This window comes from Parasteatoda tepidariorum, chromosome X1, assembly GCF_043381705.1.
Source record: "Parasteatoda tepidariorum isolate YZ-2023 chromosome X1, CAS_Ptep_4.0, whole genome shotgun sequence".
Taxonomy (NCBI): domain Eukaryota; kingdom Metazoa; phylum Arthropoda; class Arachnida; order Araneae; family Theridiidae; genus Parasteatoda; species Parasteatoda tepidariorum.
In genome coordinates, this window is record NC_092214.1 from 7,479,429 (window position 1) to 7,486,283 (window position 6,855).

Below are 6,855 nucleotides of genomic sequence, written 5' to 3' on the forward strand. Positions count from 1 at the left end.
GTGTTAAATTTTCAAACTCCTAGAAATATTGGTCGTTCTACCTGTTTCAACGAGTGCAAACGAAAGATCCTTTTCGACTTTGCGCCGTTTGAAGACTTATTTACGCAACTCAACGGGAAATAATAGAATGAATGGATTGGCGCTCTTAAGCATTCATAGAAAATTTACCCCAGCTGTCGAAGACATTTTAAACGAACTTGCAAAAAAACCCCGTCGTTTGGATATTACAGTATAAATCAATAAATTTTTAGCGTGTTTGTATACTGGTTTAATTCCCTATTTGTTGGTAAGTCATTTTTTAGTTAAATTCATTGGTTTTCTATGGAATATTCACATTTATATGGTTATTATTTAGGTAGCTGTTACAGTATGAGTAGTTTTTTCTGGCTTGATTTATTCCTACTTTTTAATAAAAATAAAATATTTTACCTCTTATTATAAAAAAAATTATACTCTTAAATTTAAAAAATAAAAACAAAATTTAACTAAACAATGTTGTCGAAATAAAGAGTCAAAATTGTCTAGCTGTCTAAATTAGGGAAGTAATAGTGATTTATTACATACTCGAATTTCTTTTAGTAATTTCTGAAAATTACGAACCCTTGAAAAAAATCTGCGTACGCCACTGCACCAGAGAAATGGAACAGTACTTTTGTTTTGTTATATGACAATCTTTATACGGTTGCAAGAATCTTATCATTCTGTATGACAATAAAAATACATTCAACTCACGAAATATTCAGAGTTTATTATATTTTTATTTATGGCTTATATATTTTTATTATGATTTTATTATCATCATCCGATTTTTGAGGTTGACGAAATAATCATGCAGTTACAGTATCTCTAAAGGCTTCACACTTGAAAAGAAATTGTAAAAATTTGGCACGCCGGAATAAAGTGTGAAATCGGCAAAAAATGAAGAACTCCGACAACTTATATATTTTTTTCATTTATATTTTAATAACGAAAAAATTAAACAGCATAAAAAAAAATTAAATAAAATTTAAAAAATAAAAATAGTTGAATTTCTTTGCACCCGGCTAACAGAAAAGTTTTTTCCTCAGCTAAATTTTTTTCGAAATTATTCATTTGTTAAAAGTTTTATTATTTTTTTTTTTAAGTAAACTAAATTCAAATCAATGATAATTCATATTTTTTTTTAATTGTCTGAGGTATTAGAGCAAATATTTTGAGATTATCAAGGTAAACATATGCATACCCATGATGACTGACCTACTCTTTATCCAATAGGAATTAAATTTTTCGAAAAGAGAATTTTTGAGGATCTAAATATGTATTATGATGATATTATTCTAAGATATTCACCAACATATACTATTGTGGTTACTTGTAGAAGTAGCTTTTGGCATACGAAGAAAGTAGCTTTATTTCAAAGATTTTTAAATTACCTTTAACCTTCATGGCAAAAAATAAAATATAATTGTCTGCGCTGTGGTCTATTTGTTTCACAAAATATTTTACCTTACGTAAATTGACGAATATTTTTCAAAATTCCAGGGGATTGTCAGTTTTGACCTTCTGCAAAACTAAAAATTATAACAGTATAAGTTTACATATAATAGTACACAATTTAGTTAAGTAACTATAAGTTTCTTAATAGTTTTACATAAAAAATATGCCCTGAAAATTTTAACAAAATTAAAAATATTAAGAACAAAACCCTGCTTTATTCTTAAATAAAACTAGCTCTTATACAGACAACATGCACAATTTTTAAATGTTAGCAGACCAAACGCTTTGGTAATTTTACATGCCTCTGCATAATACCAATTGGTATTAAGTCACTGCAAATTTTTAAGGTATGGTTCTTCTAAACAAACCAAGTCCCATGAATAAAAAAGCTATATAGCTCCAGCACGAATGCTGAGCACTTGGTTAAATTGATGTAAAAATATTTTTGTATAATTCTTTATTCGTGTAAACAATAACAAAGAATTTATTCTTTATTAAATGTATACTTAATATGATTGAAATGTGATGATAGCAACAAATGAACTAATTTTGGGATTAAGAAACACTTTTTATTATAGGTTTTACAATATAAGCAGTAAGGTATTAACAACTTACAAAAAATTCACCATAGAATATACAATTTCTAATGAAATTGGTAAATTTATTTGTTTGTTCAAGGTAAATAAAATAAGTCTGTCATTCTTCTTTTAAAAAATAAATAATAAGCTACTGGTAATACACCTTAAACAATGGAGCAACTACATGCAAAAAATATAAATACAATACCAGAAATAAACTTAAATATCTTGAATTACTTATAGTTAATATTTTATTTAGTTGTAAAAAGTTAGACAAATTATGCAAAGCTTTAAAAAGTTTGATACATGAGAAGTATATTTTATAATTATAAAAAAAAAATCTGTTTCCATTTGATAAATTTCTAATTTACAACAGTAATTCTAATATACACATTTATAGACAGCCTTTAAGGTTTGAATAAAAATATTTTTTCAAATGATACAGATTTTATTTTTATTTTATAAAAAAGAACAAAGAAACGCAATAAATGTTAAAATTACATAAGTGCATAATGCATAAATACATAGTTTTAATACTATATATTCTTACATGAATCTTAAGCATTTAGACACAAAGAAATAAGCTAAATACAATGTTAACACCTATTATAATTTAACTTCAGTAATCCCTAATAAGTACATTATATTCTCAAGAATCACATACTTAACAAAGTTGGCTGAGTTAACTGAAATATTATTCTTAACTTTGTAAATAAAAAGAATACATTCAGATTCTAGACGATCAAAAATAAAAATGACTAAAGATTAATTCAACTGAATGCAATAGTTATTTTTGTAAAATTTCTACCTGTTTCATTTTATAATTTTTCAAACATTGCCAAATTTGGTAGTAAACTTTTTTATTTAATAAAGCCCATTTATTATTAGATTTTTAATGATTATAATTAAGTTTGAGGTAAAACATAAGCTATTTTTTATAGAAATCTTAGATAATCCTTTACCTAAATTTTTGCATTAAAAAGCTACAATTTTTTCGTCTGCAGTGGTAACAATTAAAGAGGCTCAGGAGCAATTCAAAAAACTAAAACAATTTTTTTCACCAACTTGAAAATTATACAACACATAATATTTTTAAGAGGCAAGAAGGCAGACTAAAGTTTCAGAACTCATAATAAATTGTGAATATTCTAGTTTATTGAAATATATTAAAACTCATTAAAACCTAACAAAACATAGGATTTCTTGGCAGACAAAGTAAATAAAACTTTTATTTTGAGAAGCTAAAAGTTAAATACTATAAAATATAAACTTAATTTCTCAGGTAATAAATATAAATGAAAGATAAAAAGAAATTAAGGTAAACTACTTACAAGAATTTAAAAAATCCTGCTTTGAATGAAAAATTATGCATATGATGTTGAAATATTAAAAAAAAAAAAAAAAAAAAAAAATCCAGCAAAAATCTCNAAAAAAAAAAAAAAAAAAGTGTTTGAATGGTATGTTCCCTAAACTGGATTGTGAGTCAATATTATTAGAGATGCAACAAATTACATTTGTGAGTGTACTTCATATTATGTTAAAATGTTTTATAAATTTGTTCATTCAAATACATTTAACAAATGGAAAAAAAAAACAAGAAAAGGCATAAAATGAATTATTTAAGTTTGTAGTTATTCAGATAACTTTTTTCAGTTTTCAAACCTTTTTTTGAAAATAATGTTTGTTTTCATCTCTGAAAAAATTCGATGTGCAGACTATGAAACAGATCACTATAGGTTCACATTCCAAAGAATGTGTCAAAATGTTTAGAGCTTGAAGAGTCCTGGTTTAGAGTATATTTTACATAAAATCACAATAGCTATTTGCTCATATAGATCAAGTGTTGTGGAGTGATAATTTTAGAGGTACTTTTTATTAAAAAATTTTGCTAACAAATATTCTAAATGAGATAAAAAAAAAATTTACAATTATTAGTTAAATGAAGTTTATATATTTGAGAAGAAAGACAAGTGCAAATTTTTAAGCACTTATATGACAGGAAGTTTTAACTATAATAAAAGATATNTATATATATATTTATATCAATTTAAATCAGTAATTCAGTAAATGACAGTTGTCAAAGAAAAGGGAATGCAACAGCTTAGTACCTTTCGCTAAAATGTTAAATTTTGCTATACTAGTTTTATTACATTTGTATATTCACACAGATATAAATTAGTTTCTTTTATAATACATTATTTATTGATGAACTGAAATTAACAAAAACATTGCAGATTAAATCTATGACAGTAAAAAAACAAGTGTGCTTCAAAATAAATACCGCAATATTATCAATAGCTTTCCCAAATACATGTGAGTAATTATTCTAATAAAACAAATAGTGCAATAGTAAAACAATTGTAGTACACTATAACTAATTCCCCTTACTTAAGATCTATTTTAAATCTTACATTAAAAGCAAAAAAGTACAAATGTTATTTAATATCTCTATTTTAATAGGATTATAATGAACAGTATTTTCACATGAAATAGCTTTTTTTTTTCTTCCTACAACGGAATTAACATAAAATATACAGAATACATTTAAAAGGGAAACTAAATTAACCTAACCATTATTTTAATAAATAATGTGAAGAAATTTTTAAATACTTTTTTTCTAAAAATAATATGAATTTATTTAAAAACAAATTATCTTCAATGACACGTAGCAAAAAATGAAGAGGATATCAATACTATGATAAATTTTTTTTTAAAAAGTGCAATATTAATTTTCAGACTTACTATATTAAAAATACACTACCGCACTTTCCGGAATTTTAAATTAAAAGCTTTACCCATAACATGAGTTTTACTTTAATTAACAATGTTCTAAGACTACACAGTAAAGATTAATAAAAAGAACAGAAATTTTTAAAAAAGTATAAATTTATAACAATGTAAACAGCCACTTGATTAAATTAAAAAAAAAAATTTTTTTTCAGCAGAAAGCCAATTTTTGTGAGGGGAAAAAACATACACATTATTGAAGTTAAACCACTGTGATACACTAACACCACCATAGTCTTTGTACATAGAAACGAACAAAATTTTATATTAATCAATACAATTACTATTTTCAAGAGTATGTTAACAAATTTTCAAGTAAATTTAAGTAATACAATACAAGAGACATTAATTAAGTAGAAAACAGCACGAAAAAATGCTTAACATGTCTAATTTTTAGAGACAGTTTAAATAACATCAATTTAGTAGTACAATATTTTTTATACACAAGAATCTTTTTACTTAAATTTTTAAATTTATGCCCAAAATAAATTTCTAAAAATATTGTTAGACTTATTTATTCTAATTGGTCGTAATATACTACAGTCGACACTCGATATAACAACTTTTGTGGTTCAAACAAAAATGGGTGTTATAATGTGAGGTTGTATTGTCGCGACACTGGACTTATTTTGACAAAAACATAATTCTTCTAGCCTCTTCCTACAAAACTTTTAATTTCTGTTTTAAGCTTATGGTGTGACACCGATTAAAGAGTGCCAATTCTACTGAATAACATCCAGCAAAAATTAAATAAAGTATCTCTAGAATAAACTATCTATTAAACCTCTTCCTAAAAAGACTGAATACAGCTTTCAAACAAGTGAAAATAAGATTGATGCCCTGGATGATGATTTAACTCTTTGAAAAGAAATTTAACAAAGAATATAAGTGGATACAGGCGACTCCTATTTCTAAAGAAGGCTGTAAGACACTTCTTATTCTCAATAGTGAAAATAGATATTTAATTATAAACCTATTCTTATCCCAGGACCATGTTTAATAAGAATGGGTGGTCCTGCCAGTCACACTTATAGAGAATACAAATTGTTTCATGTCTATTGAGTGCTTACATCAGAAGAAATAGTGGTTTAAATCATATGTTTGAACCTTTTACAATCCAATTTTTGTGTATGACCTATGATTGTTTGTGGGGAAATATTTGCTGTTGTAGTAGGAAAGTGCAAAACTTTTTATCTGTATTTGGAGTGATTTTCCAAGATTTGAAAATTTTTTTGATTGCTATACTGAAATGAATGGTTCTGTTGGACATTAAAATACAATGCATTTAAAGAACAGCAATCATGTGTATGGTCGTTATAATAGAAGGGTCTGAGGGTTGTACTGAAGAGCATAGACTGTATTATCTTACATTGAGAACAAAAATGCATTTTTTCCCCAAATCGAAACTTTTTGGTGACTCTTAACTTGAAACAAATGCTGCAACATCAAAATAGAAATACAGTACTTTTGTACACAATTATTTTAAAATGAAATTATACTGCAAATCTATAACTCAACAAATGAAATTTAATTATTTTGTAAGCAATAATTTGATTCTTGCACTTTTAAATTTTTGTATAAAATTAAATACTAACAGTATCTTTATTTATATCTTTATTTTAAATAAAAAAAGACCATCTGGAATTCTAACTTGTCCTTACACTATAAATATATATTAACATAAAAATACTTTTTTTATAATATTAAACTACAGAAATAACTTTTTGTTATCTTTGAATTTTAAACACACACTTAAATGCGACAAATTAATCTTACAAGACCAGAATTTTTAAAATTGAATGAACTAAAATACAATTGAACCTAATACCATGCATATAAAAACACGTACTTTTTATTAAAAAATTTTGCTAACAAATATTCTAAATGAGATAAAAAAAAAATTTACAATTATTAGTTAAATGAAGTTTATATATTTGAGAAGAAAGACAAGTGCAAATTTTTAAGCACTTATATGACAGGAAGTTTTAACTATAATAAAAGATATATATATATA

General features: G+C 24.9%; 1 protein-coding gene across 1 annotated transcript in view; it reads right to left on the minus strand.

Annotated features, from left to right (window-relative positions):
- Nucleotides 1–2,023: 2,023 nt before the first annotated feature.
- LOC107436628 (constitutive coactivator of PPAR-gamma-like protein 1 homolog) overlaps nucleotides 2,024–6,855 on the minus strand; it is a gene marked incomplete at its 5' end in the record, with an annotated part of 46,351 nt that continues 41,519 nt past the window's right edge. Inside the window, 1 exon segment of the mRNA XM_071187799.1 lies at nucleotides 2,024–6,686.